Source organism: Macaca thibetana, chromosome 17 (assembly GCF_024542745.1).
Source record: "Macaca thibetana thibetana isolate TM-01 chromosome 17, ASM2454274v1, whole genome shotgun sequence".
Lineage (NCBI taxonomy): Eukaryota > Metazoa > Chordata > Mammalia > Primates > Cercopithecidae > Macaca > Macaca thibetana.
Genome location: NC_065594.1, coordinates 69,958,706 through 69,973,272, shown reverse-complemented (window position 1 = coordinate 69,973,272; position 14,567 = coordinate 69,958,706). Strand labels below are relative to the sequence as shown.

Sequence of the window (14,567 nt, the reverse complement as noted above, 5' to 3'; positions counted from 1 at the left end):
ACAGATATCTGGGTTATTTCCACTTTTTGACTATTATCAATAATGCTGCTATAAATATTTGTGCACAAGTTTTTGTGTTAGCATATAATTTTTTAGTGTTGCTTCACCCTCCTTTTCTGGTGCCACAGTCTTTACATATACTGAAGGCATTTAATTTAGTTTAGTTGCTTCTGATTACTATTCCTCACATTTTCTGATTATATAGTATTAAGAGACACATGACCCATGCCATGTCAATCTGAGTCTTCACTGGAATTTTCTGAAGGACTACTCATAAAGACTGGGCTTACCAAACTTGTGGAATATGAATCTGAAACTACGTAGTAACCACGTTTTCAACTGAATGGAGAAATCTGATCCAACAAATCAAAATCAAAGTTAATTCAAATTTTATGATTGTTCAATTTGATTGCCTAAATTCAGTCACATCTGACTAGACTTCCTAATTACGTGTGTCAGTAATTTTCGTCTTGGTTGGTATTACAAGGAGAAGAAGAAAGTCCATGAAACATTGCTATTGTATAAACCTAAAAATGCCAGAATGTCTTGAATGAGCATGGTATGTCAAAGACCACAAGGAGATCTTTCGTGGGACATTTTTCTGTATTACACCTGTTACACATAACTGTACTGGGCAAACACAGGTAAGCTGGTAGGAATAATCGTAAGGTGGTTCATATTCAAATAAGGAACACACAATTAGGTTTAGTCAGTCCAAGTATCAATGTAAAGTAGGGCCAGGCACAGTGGCTCATGCCTGTAATCCCAACATTTTGGGAGGCCTAAGCAGGTAGATTGCTTGAGCTCAGGAGAATGAGACCAGCTGGGGCAACACAGCAAACCCCTGTCTCTACTAAAAATACAAAACGTAGCCGGGTGTGGTGGTGTGAGCCTGTGGTACCACCTACTCAGTAGGCTGAGATGGGAGGATTGCTTGTCTCAGAGGTAGAGGGTGCAATGAGCCGTGATTGTGCCACTGCACTCCAGCTTGAGTGACAGGGTGAGACCCAGTCTCAAAAAAAAGAAAAACAAAAACAAAGTAATAATGAAATGCAGAACTAAAACTTCATCATATGACTGTCTTTTTTTAACATAGATGTCTTCATTCTCATAAGCTCTTAGATGTGCTGTTTAAAAAGAAAATCTGTATTAAACTCTTATACAGAAAAATTAGACATAGATCTAAAATATCTCGGATATTTGTCTTTTTAATACTTAATAATTGAGGAATATAGACTATATTCTTAGTGAATGCATTAAAAAGAAAAAAGAATCCATCATGATAACACTTATGATAGTTCAAAAGAGAAGAAAGAATGAGAAAAATCACAGTAAAAGCAGACCATGGAACAGAGACCACAAGGTCAAACTTTCACACAATACCAACGTATATCTTCAGAAATATTCAAGAGATTGAACTTTAAGGGATTGGATTGGAATTTTATAATTAGTTATGAAAAAGACATCTAGAATATTGAGAAAGGTACTCTAAGAGGTGACAAAGAACTAGTTTTATGATTGAAAGTGCTTATAAAGCATCAGGCAAAAACAGTGAAGATCAACTTACTGGGGAATTAACCCAGTAGAATTTGCAAATTTCAAGAATGAAAGAAAAATATGTCCAAGTGAAGTGATAAGGTTATTGGGAGGTTGGCAAGTAGCCTAGAATGTGTGTTACAAATGAGTTTATCAGGATAAGAAGAATAAGTGTGGAAGAAGGAGAAAAATATAGCACAGATGTCAGAACTTGAGCAGATTAAGCATATCCCCATTAAGGGAGAGTCAGGATACTCTAATACCTCATTAAGCAAGGATTCACTGTGCTCTACAGACTAAGTATATTATTTGTACAGGAAAGAGGGTAAGGGTGAACCAGTGCATAGGTCCGAAAAAGTTAATGTGGCTGCCTCCTCCTAACTGGCGTGAACTCAAGAAGTAAAAATAGATGTAAATTTTTGTGAGTAACTATGAATGAACATTTATTGTGTTATATTTTCCAACTCTAGCCACTGAGAAAATATGTTAAGAGTAATATTCCCCAAACAATGAAACGGCTAGCTTCTAGATTTTGGTTTTCCAGCATTAACTTCCACTAAAATGAACCTCAACTCCTTGGAAAATTTTTAAATTCCAGATTTGGAGCAGGAGAAGCACAATATAATCCTGAATTTTAGAATGAAGAAATATAATTTGGTACCAAACATAAGAAATAAGTTCAAAGAATGATTTGAGACTTGTCAAAAAGACACAAAATCCGGTTAAAGGAGGTTTTCACTGGCAAAATCTGGAATAATTTGAGCAGGAAAATAAATAACAATAATGAACAATAATGATAGATTATAACACACAGAAAAATAAGAAACTATGAGTCTATACTGATAAGAATAAATCAATACATTGTGATTTTCATGTGGAAGATATTTACGCAGTTTCACAATGCCTTAACATTACATTCTAATTACTTACAAAAGAAAAGAGAATGGTTTTATGGTGGAGATGTCTGGTAGGTACTAATAAATCAAATAACTGACACTAACATAGGGCAAAAATATTTGGTGCTACCTGAGGGTAGGCAATGAGAGCACAGTGGCGCGTCTCTAATGTTCCTGCCAAGTATTCCAAACCCAATTAAACCACGAGGAAACATCATACAAAGCCAACATAATGGGCACTGCATAATAAAATTGGTCTGTAGTTTTCAAAATTGGTAAGTCCACAAAAGTAAAGTCTGGGAAACTTTCAGATTGAAGAACACTACAAACATGACAACTAAATGCACCAGTTTTTTCTAAACTGGGTAATTATGCTATAGCAGGTATTATTGTACAGTTTTTGTTTGTTTACTTGTGACAGGGTCACCCTGTCAACCCAGGCTTGATCAAGGTTCACCATAGCTTTGACCTCCTGGGCTCAAGGGATCCTCCTGTCTCAGTCTACCAAGTAGCTGAGCATACAGGTGTACCATCACATCTAGTTAATTTATTTTTATTTTTTGTAGAGATGGGGTCTTGCTATGTTGCCCAGGCTGGTCCCACACTCTTGGACTCAAGCAATCCTCCTGCCTCAGCCTCCCAAACTGATGGGATTCCAGGTGTGAGCCACCATGCCCAGCCTGAATCCTGAAAGTGTTCTGAAGGTTAGATGAGACTAATGTATCAATGTCAGTTTCCTGAGTTTGATGGCTTAGTTGTGTTATTTAAGAGAATATCCCTGTTTTTGGAAAAGATATCTAAGTGTTTGGGAGTGATTTTGCATCAGTCAGAGTTCTCCAGAGAAACAGAATCACTAGAATTAACTGGGAGATACATAGTAGAATTTGTTTCTCAGGGAAATCTGATTTTGCTCGAAGGCCTTCCGATTAGATGAAGTCCAAGAAGATTAAAGAGAATAATTGCCTTTATGTAAAGGCAAGTGACTGCAGGTATGAGCCACATCTAAAAACTACCTTCGTCACAATACCCCTGCTAATTTGCATGCTTTCCCTACATTGTGAACTCTCTCATGAGTCAAATTGACAAATGTGCTCCTTTCATCCTTTTGTAATATCCCTGTATTATTGAATATTTTATATTATGGGATGACTGGCATTTATCTCTAATACATTCTGTGCTTCTTATGGGAGCTAATGCTTAATCTTTCAAGTATGTACCCCAAGCACAGCATCAGACACAAAGGAACTGTTTTGAATAATTATGAAATAAATGGATGTTTATAGATACGTGCAAAATAGTCTGTAAATGCCTGTACATGTCTTGGTCAGTAATTAAATTTTCATAATTTCATTTTAAATGTGCATAAAAGTATTAAATATTATCAAGACATGGTTGATGAACTAAGAAATCATAATTTCAGGACACTGAGTTGCATAGTCATTTTGGGTTAGTAAGTTTTGCTTAAGTCAGGGATATGTAATTAAATGATTAATAACATAATATTGAACTAAGTTGTTAAACATCAGTTTGGAGATATAAATCAGCAGTAACTGGGTTACTTCAAATCATCATATAAAAACTCATATGAACAGTACACATTGTCATCATTTTACAATATTTCTATGAGACAAGGTGATTAGAAATGCTGTTCTAGACATTTTTGTGTGTTATGGATATTACACATTAATAATTTTATCAATATTATGGCTATAAGGGTTAAATAGTTTAGTTGTAATATTGTTTTGTTGCCTTACAACTTTCATATCCTTCGGGTTAAATCAACATAATCTTAACATCATTGCCTAATCACTCTTGCAGTTTTTTTCATTACACTTTTGTTATGTTTCAATAATGATTTCAATCTTTTATATCTAATTTTATAATACACTTGCAAGGTAGTTATTTCTGTTAATTATTTTTAGATGAACTGATTGATTGTCACAGAAGTTAATTAGTTGCCTTAACTTCTAATTATTGCTATTGCTGCAGCCAGGAATAGAATGCATGCCTGTAAAACTGCAATCCAGTCTATTTCCTGGACACCACACTTTGATTTTGTCTTTGTTTTACCCATAAAATGGATTTACCTACATTAAAAAATTGTATAAAGTAGTTTACTGATAAAGACGTGAGAATTATAGAAATAAAACACAAAAGATTATGACAGATTCTTATTTTAAAGAAATCGAGGCTTAATGCCAAATATGTTAGCCCATAACCCACACTATTTTGTAATCGTTAAATATGATGTTGAATTGATTATTTACCTATTGCCTCTCAGCAACAGTTCCACCCTGAATTCTCTGCTCTCTCAGGCTAGGAATGGAGTTCGAGTACTCTCTTCTCAGACTATTTTGCTAGTTAGTGTGCTGAGGTTCTGTCCTCACAAAGCATTGTTCAGACATTTGAAGGCAAGGAGAGGGTAGAAAAGGTCTTATTTCTTCTTGGCTTTAGGTCTGTCAGCATTTCCCTAGCTTCCGGGTTTGTTTGGTGTTTTTTCACTCTGTGTTTTGCACTTCAATGTTCAGATATGTTGAACAGAGAGACCCTGGTGTGAGCAGTGTGAGCCAGCTCTGTCTCTTCAGTCGCTGAATCCAGGACATAGGTCAATGGGACCCTTTCTCCAACCACTAATACTTGGTGACCTCATTTTTTCGATTTGTTGCTACTCAGTGAATAGTGGCTGCTTACTGTTTCAATCATCTATCTTGATTTCTGCTTTCAAACAAAAGTCTAACCAATTCCCTGTATTCCAGTCACTAAAAGGCAAACAAATGAGATTATCTTGTACTAATACAATAATTTGACCAGAAATATTTCATTTGAAATCTGAAATCCAGTAATTATTTTGTTTCTTCATAAAATATTGTATGCAATTTTGTTTTTCTGTTCTCAGGGGAGTAGAATTTAATCAGATGTTGTACTTCTGTTGGATAACCTGTAATGGGACAAGCTTAGTGACTCCTCACATAATGAAACACACAGCCATAACAAAACACATAGCTAGAAGCAGCAATAACAGTATCAGTCACCTGGGTTTTACGATACAGGGGGCATACAGTCTGCATTTTGGGTAAGAGGCGACAATCAGAGTTATAGTCTAGGTGGACAGGTGGTGGTGGAGTAGGCGAGGCAGACAATGATTGATGGTTTATTGGTTTTCAGATGAGTACCACCAGTCAAGGAACTGTAAGAAGAATACACTGACAGAAAGGCCAGTAGACAGGGATAAGGCAACACTCCTCACAGCTTTCTTCAGAGCTGACTTTATCTTCTCACTAACACTCCTGGCTGGTTGCTATATCATGCTGGCTTCAGCTGGTCTATGCTCCAGAGCTTGTATATCCTGAACTGTCAGTCGACCTAGCTGAACTCCAGCCAGTCTCAGCAGTGGTGAGTGATGCTGAGATTTTCCTAGGATGTACCGAAGTTGTACAAGAAACCCTCCTGCCCAGGCCATGTTAACAAATGGGTAGGTTGCCAGGAAGGGTCTGTAAAGTGGTTTCCAGTTGGAAGAAGGGGGATGAATAGAATATTCATCCTCTTCTCTCGGCTAGAAGCCAGCTTCTCCAGCTTCATTTTCAGATAGAAAAGAAGAACCAGGAGCATAATTGATTTCCAAAGCTGCTTCCTTAGGAGACCAGTGCTAGCCAATCTCTGAGACTTGTGAGTGTCCCCCATTATGATTCTCTTTAAGCCACAAAAGTTTTCAGAAAATGAGGCACTGGTTCTAGACAGATAATACCGTTGGAGCCGGAGATGTAGCAGAGTAAAGATTTCATCAAACCACCTCCACAAGAAGCTATAGTGGGTGGGATGTGATTCTGCAAGAACCTTGACCACGTGCTGAAGAGCAGATCTCACTGCTGTCGTTAAACTGTCCTGTGCTGCACCACAAAGATGGATGGCTGCTCAACAGCCACAGAAGCAGTCGTGATGTGAGCCTGTGTTCAGCCATAGCTTCCTGTGTGTACTGGCTTTCACTTTACCCACAAACTCGTGAGCATGAACGTTTTTGGGAGGAAGGGCATCAAAAGAATGCTCAATCTTAAAAGTAAACTTCCTGCATGGTATCCAAAACTCCAAACTCAATGAACTGGGAGAAAAAGATCTGTTGTGGAGGCACAGGGGAGTCTCAAGGAGGTTAAGAACAAAGTTGACTCGGACGTGGGTGGAAGTGGTATGTGGTAAGGGGGTAAGTTGTCAAATGCCGCATCTCAGGGCAGAACGTGGCTGTGTTGTACAGGTATCTGGGAAGGAGCGCGATCCTCTGGATCTGCGAACCAGGAATGCCATCCCCGCCACCCAACCATGAGAGCTCAAAAGTCAGCGGATTCTGAGGATTCAGAGGTGCCAGTGTGAGTTTCGGACACAAGGACTGGCTCCAGCTGTCTGCTTTGAGTATCCCCTCCAGCGCCCACTTTTGCTCACTGACCCCAGACAAGGCGCAGAGAATGTTATATATATATATATATCATGTTTTATATATAAATATATATAACATGTCATATATTTTATTTATATATAACATGCTATATATAGAAATAATATACAACATATATATAACATGCTATGTATATAAATAATATATACGACATGTTATATATATACACACATATATATTTAAAAATTTTTGAGACAGGGTCTTGCTCTGTCACTCAGGCTGCAGCTCAGTGGTGCAAACTTGGCTCACTGCAACCTCTGCCTCCTGGACTCAAGCAATTCTCATGCCTCAGCCTCCCAAGTAGCTAGGACTACAGGTATCCACAACTACACCTGGCTAATTTTTGTATTTTTAGTAGAGACAGGGTTTGGCCATGTTGGCCAGGCTGGTCTTGAACTCCTGACCCAAGTGATCCGCCCACCTCAACCTCCCAAAGTGCTGGGATTACAGGTGTGAGTCATCACACATGGACAGTATTTTATATTATATGGAGTGGGTTTTCTTTTTTCTCAAGCAAAAAGAGATATTTTGACTTTTCGTCATTGAAATGAGACAAATAATAAAGTATCATAAAGTCACAGTAATATAAATCTCACCAAGCAATTAGTTATGATATTTTAAACATTTCTGGTCATGTATGTTCATCAGTGCTTACATCACAGACTCTAGCTTATCCTGACTGTTTCTTGTGTTGCTGCTGCTGTTCATGCTTTCCCCTCCCAGTTGGACCGCCCTTTGTTTTCATCCTCTTGTACACTTTGACCCTTCTCAAACTCAAAGGAAGTTAGCCTGAGGCCTGAACATGAAGCTTTACCTTTCATATTATACTTTTCAGAAATGTAAAGATATTTTATTACATTTTCCTGAAGAGTGACTGTTTCTCCTTTAATTGTATATATTTTGGCATTTATCACAATTTTTATAAAGATGGGGTACAAATTATAACTACAAGACCCATTTAGTCATATATTTTAATTCCTGAAATCACTTTGCTTCACCTTTCATGTATTATTTTGAATAACACAAATATTGCTAAATATGGTAAAAAGCAATGTGGCCTTTTATATCATCAACAATGCTTGCATTCAAAATACAACAGTGTCTTCTACTAAATGTAAGCATGAAACCAATCAACCAATTAAAACCAATTTATAACTGAATAATAATTTAAGGTGTTTAACTCAATCATAGTTCAACTTATTTACCTCTTCCATAAATACAACAAAAAGTTGAGTTTATCACAAAATACATTGCCAAATTAAAATTTGGGGATTTCCTTTTCAACATTGAAAAGTTTTAGTAAATTAGAAAACTAATCTAAACCACCTGAAGGTGTTCTATGTCTGTAAACACTAAAGAAAGCCTTATGCAAACTATCACAAGAAAATAGTATTCAAATTTTAAGCAAAATAATACACAATTTTTATTTTTTTAACAACTAACATTGATTTTAATTTTCTGCTTATAATGTTTATACTTTCGGCAAAACCCACAGCATATCTTTTTTGGACTAGTGTATTTTCTTTTCATCCAGATGAGTTGCATTTAGCTCTACCTATCTCTAATGTGCTGCCAAGATATTTTAATATTTGTTAGATTATGTAATATTTAGAAAATATTTTTCTCCCAAACGAAGACTAAATTTCCCCATTAAGAATATGAACTTCAAAAATATATTTACCTTACTTTTTCTCTATATGTAGTTTTTCACACTTTTCACCCTCAGGAAATGTTTATTAAACTTCTAGTATTATTACCTTTGTACATGCAACAGATATTGGTTGTTACTCATCACTTACAGCCTAGGCACTGACATTACAGTGATAAATGAAAGATACCACCCCCATGTTTGGCTTACAAAATTGGGGAGCTACATAGAAAACATGAATATACAGTTGATCATGTAATTTTAATTGTGATTACTTCAGAGAACACATGCAGAAATTCCTGATGCGGCCGGGCACGGTATCTCACGCCTGTAAGCCCAGCACTTTGGGAGGCTGAGGTAGGTGGATCACCTGAGTTCAGGAGTTCGAGACCAGCCTGACCAATATGGTGAAACCCCGTCTCTACTAAAAATACAAAAATCAGGGCCGGTCGCGGTGGCTCACGCCCGTAATCCCAGCACTTTGGGAGGCCGAGGCGGGCGGATGACGAGGTCAGGAGATCGACACCATCCCGGCAAACATGGTGAAACCCCGTCTCTACTAAAAATACAAAAAAACTAGCCGGGCGTGGTGGCGGGCACCTGTAGTCCCAGCTACTCAGGAGGCTGAGGCAGGAGAATGGCGGGAACCCGGGAGGTGGAGCTTGCAGTGAGCCGAGATCGCGCCACTGCACTCCAGCCTGGGCGACAGAGCGAAATCACGTCTCAAAACTCCGTTTCTCAAAAACAAAACAAAACAAAAACAAAAATTAGCCAGGCATGGAGGTGTGCACCTGTAATCCCAGCTACTCAGGAGGCTGAGACAGGAGAAACGTTTGAACTTGGGAGGTGGAGGTTGCAGTGAGCTGAGATTGCGCCACTGCACTCCGGAGCGACAGAGTGAGAATCTGTCTGGGAAAAAAAAAAAAAAAAAAAAAAGAACAGAACAAAACTCCCTTCTCTTGTGTTACATTTCAGGTACCCAAAACATAGTCCATCAATATTTTAAGACAAATGATTTTAAAAGGCAAAGTGCTGTTTGATTCCAAAGAATACAGAACTGAATCTTTTCTATTCAGAAAGAAAAGAAAACATCATCCCCCTATAGAAACAAGACAAATACACAAAATTAAAGAATAGTCTGGGAGATAAATTAGATCAAAACAATAGCAAAATGTGAACAAAAGACATTTCCCAAGAATCGGTTCCACATGAATTAGTCTGAAAGTAATTTATCTGGCATTTATAAGATGAAGAGCTCTATTCAAGTTCAAGGGCTGAGGAACTGCTTGTTCCAAAAATTGACATATCTGAGTTGTAATTCGATGGCAGAGAAGAATTTGTATGGGTGGAAAGGACATTTCTGGGCGTATTTCAAGCCGGTGAAATGCAAGAAGGGGAAATCAAAGATAAATTGACAAAATAAACTTAAACAATATTACTGCGAGGTAGCAAAGGGATGATTTTTCAGTTTGTTGCTCCTGCTGAAAGTGGCATTTCCTAAGAAGTAAGAATTACCTGTAGAATACAATAAAAATAAGCAGTTTTACATAGCAGTCAATATGTTTCTTACAAAAGCATGGGAAGCAAATTTCTTCCATCAGAGAAGCTCTGAAATAAGCAGCAAATGTGAAGATAATTCAGTAAAGAAGAATCAGACCTCTTCCATTTGTATATATGAGGTAATAGAAATAACAGACTATATAGCTAAACTTACAAAAATAACATTTGTAAAGGCCCTGTACTATAAAATCTCAATGAAGATAAAAGGAAAGCTGAAACATTGAAAACAATTGACTCTGATGCAAGACTAGCAGAGAAGACTAGTGGAGAGATACAAAACAGAGTAAACAAATAATGGGCAGCAAGGAATGTAGCAGAAATTTTCCAAACTACACTTAATTTATAAAACACGTGAAAACTGTTTTTAAGTGTGGATCACATAGGAATTAGGTTGTTATTATATCTGATTATGTAAGCTGTTAGTGTCAAACTACTTAATTATGTCTGCTGTATTTCAAATTTGTCATAATCCTCAATGAAAAATAGTGGTTTTATAAAGTCTCAAGTTTTAAAAACACTGACTTTTTAAAGGAGCTATGTACTGAAGCATGTAGATTAAGTAACCGATGCTAAAATATTTCTAGTTAAATAATGTACACATTAGCGTTTTGAAGAAGAAAATTATACATAACAGAAAGCAGATATATTTTGGGGTAGAAACACACATGTTTATCCTAGATGTTCCATTTTGGAAAATTCTTTGTTTTTGAGCCTTAATATCTTCAAAGAAGAAATATTTAAAATTGGTAATGCATACTTAAAAGTCTGAGGATCATATATAATATTTTTATCTTGAAACATAGACTATGCTGATATTGAAGTACGATATTGAGTATATAGAAAATTCAAAAATTAATAATAGCAAATGGTATTAAGAAGCAACAGAACTCACAGGTTTTTGACTTTTGAACTGACTTATATGAAAGTTAATACTGCTCAAAACAGTATAAAAGAGAATGTGAATTTTATTATTTTAAGCCACTGCTTCTTAAGGACAAATTTGTCTTTTGATACAGTCCCTCAAACAAATGTAGAAATATGATAAATATATAAATAAACAAAACAAACAAATAAATAAAAGCAACAACAAGTTTAGGCTCATTTCTAAGCCTAAAGACAAACTTAAAAATTATTTTCATACAATTTTTGCTAAGCCTAGTCCTGCTCTTTCATGTGACCTAGGTTATGAGCTCAGCAAGTGTCCAAATTTTTAACTTTTCTCTATTTTTGGAGTATAGTTTTGCCAATGAAACTCAGGGGGGGAAAAGCTTATATTTAAGATATTTATTTGAGATATTTAGATTTTCAAAAATTTTTACAAGACAATTATCATTAAAGGTTATTTTTAAAATATAGCATCTACCTATTGTCAAAGTAGTCTCTCCAGGATTACCTATTGAACTATAAACCGAAAGAAGAAAAAACTTTCAGTCTCCAACACTTAATTTTTATTCCTACAATTTTGCTGTTCCAAAATTTTGCTTGTGTTTATATACTTCTATATTTAAGTCATGTATTATTCACATAGGCCTTAAGGGAAAACTGCTCTATTATCATAAAGGCAAAGTCTATAAAAACTAATTAGAAAATAATTACCAAGAAGACAAAGACATAAGAAATGTTTCAAGCTTTGAAAAATACCCCTTCCATATTAGTCTTCCATTTAGTCTTAGTAAGCTCAGGCTATTATAATAACATACTAGAAGTTGGGTGGCTTAAACAACATACTTTTTTTCTCATATTTCTGGACATTGGAAGTTAGAGTGTCAGCAGTGTCAAAGTTCTTGCTGAGGACCCAGTTCTGGTTTAAAAAACTTCTTCTTGTGTCCTCAAATGGCAGAAAGAGTCAGCTTACTCTATGGGTTCCTTTCATAAGGGCATTAATTCCACTCACGAAGACTCCATTCTCATGACCTGATCACTTCCTAAGAACCTCACCTCCAAATACTATCATACTGGGATTAGGGTTTATACATATGAATTTGGGAAGACGAGGGTACATTCAGTCCACTGCAATTTGGTTATGAGTATGTCCTGGGAAATTCAATATTTAATGTTGATTTACTACAAGATTAAAATTTTAGAGTCATTTCCTCCTTTATATGAAGTGCACTCTAATTTTATTAACTTAGGAATTTGTCTTCCGTAATATTCCGTTGAAGAAACAGATAAGCCCATCATAAAAAAAATCTTCCATTGTACTTTGTAAAGGCACATCCATTTTGATAATAAATTGAACAAGTGTTTTAATTTTAGAATGCTACATTTGGACAAAGAGTATACATATAAAATTAAAAATATCATTTCTTAATTTATGTAACATCCGAAGTAATTATATTTGTTTTGGCACATCAGCAAATTCAGAACTATGGTAGTGCCAAATGTCTGAACATTTTATAAAAAATATATTCTATATAATTAATAATAATAATAATAATAATAATACTAGTGATACCATATTATTATATATCTTATATAGATACTAAATATAAAATGTCTAAACATTTTATAAAGAATATCCTATACTCAGCCTTAAGCCAAAAAGTGAAAAATAATTTTGGCAGGTTTCAGAGCTTTTTTGTGTCTACTTTTTGTTTGTTTCTGTGTTTTATAAATAACCAATTTTTACATTTATTTCTGGTTATCTTAGTTATCTTATTTATTCTGATTTACTATTGAGACTATATATCCCTATTTGGTGTAATAATATTTTAATTATTTTAGTTGGAACTGGTAAAAACCTTTTTTTTCCAAATATATTTTTTGATTACTATTGTTTACATGGTATGTATGAGTTTAATATGCATGAGTTTAAGCTTCAAAAGCTACAACAGGGATTTAGCTTAAAATTTCTAACTACGGCTGAGGATGGTGGTTCATGCCTGTAGTCCTAGCACTTTGGGAGGTCAAGGCGGGCGGATCACGAGCTCAGGAGATTGAGACCATCTTGACCAACATGGTGAAACCCCGTCCCTACTAAAATACAAAAAAAACTAGCCAGGCGTGGTGGTCCATGCCTGTAATCCCAACTACTTGGGAAGCTGAGGCGGGGAAATCCCTTGAACCCGGGAGGCGGAGGTTGCCGTGGGCTGAGATGTTGCCGTGGGCGGAGATGGTGCCACTGCACTCCAGTCTGGCGACGGAGCAAGACTCCGTCTCAAAAAAAAAAAAAAAAAAAGAAAGAAAGAAATTCTAATCATGACATAATATGTAGACATATTGTTTCTACCATTCTCAGAATTTCCTCCCAGGAATAATGTCTCTTTCCCGTTATTAAATTCATAAATTATAATCCCTGGTAAATTTTGGTATTATCAGTTCCCTCTATCAAATACATTTTTCTTTGGCTGTTTCAGAAGTATTTTACTTTTGTTATTTAGTGATAGAAATATTTTTAAAAGAGTTCTCTTTATGTCATAAAGCTCTGTATTTTGGCTCATTTTTGTCAAATCATGCTATTGGAAATGCATTACTTCTATGGGCATTAGAATGGGTTTCCACATCATGTATATTTTATGATCATTATGTATTTTATGACCATTCTCTTTCATTTCATGTTTTAACATAATCACCTTAGCATTTCATATTTTAATTGAATTAACATTGATATATTTTAATGTTTATTTTTTCAGCTTCCAAGGATTTTAAAAAATGTATGTTGCATTTTATCAAATGCTTTTAACCCCATTTTTAAATTGTCTAATTTTTGTATTTATGATAGACCAAATTTATGTAATCCTTAAATATAATTATTACTTGTATTTCTATGAAAAAAGTTATATGAAAAATTTATCAGCTTTGTAAAGCTTCTGCCCATACACTACTAAGCTATTTTAAACATTTTATTATTTTTTATCTATATGGATAATAAAAACTATCATTTTTTAAAGTGACTACTATATAGCAAGTACTTTCTCAAAAATCAGACAAGGAGTTACACAAATAATTATTAACAGGGCAAGCACTGGTTTGCATTATGAATTAGAGTTGGACAGGTGTGGTGGCTCACATCTGTAATTCCAGCACCTTTCCAGCATGGCTGTAATTCCTAGGCAGGTGGATTGGGGCAACATGGTGAAACCCCATCTTTAAAAAAAGGAAAAATTTACCAGGACATGGTGGCATGTGCCTGTAGTCGCCGCCACCCTGGGAGGCTGAGGTGAAAGGATCACTTGAGCCCAGGAGGTCAAGGCTGTAGTGGGCTGTGATTGCACCATCGCACTCCAGCCTAGACAACAGAGCAAGACTCTGTCCAAAAAAAAAAAAAAAAAAAAAAAGAAGGAAAGAAAGAAAATAAGAAAAGCAATTTAGAGTCTAGAAGAATGGTGTTAACCAGACTTCAGATGATTGAGGAAGAAACATATGTGGCAATTGTTCCATATTCTAAACTGAGCCACTAGGTTTTCTTCAGAGCATTAGGAAAGAAAAGGTAATTCTTTTTGTATTTATTTTTAAGGTAAAGAATAGAGAAGAAAATATATTT

At 35.7% G+C, this 14,567-nt stretch overlaps 1 pseudogene; it reads right to left on the bottom strand.

The window, feature by feature from the left end:
* Positions 1-5,127: 5,127 nt before the first annotated feature.
* LOC126940279 (peroxisome assembly protein 12-like) lies at positions 5,128-7,584 on the bottom strand (annotated as a pseudogene).
* Between the last annotated feature and the right edge of the window lie 6,983 nt (positions 7,585-14,567).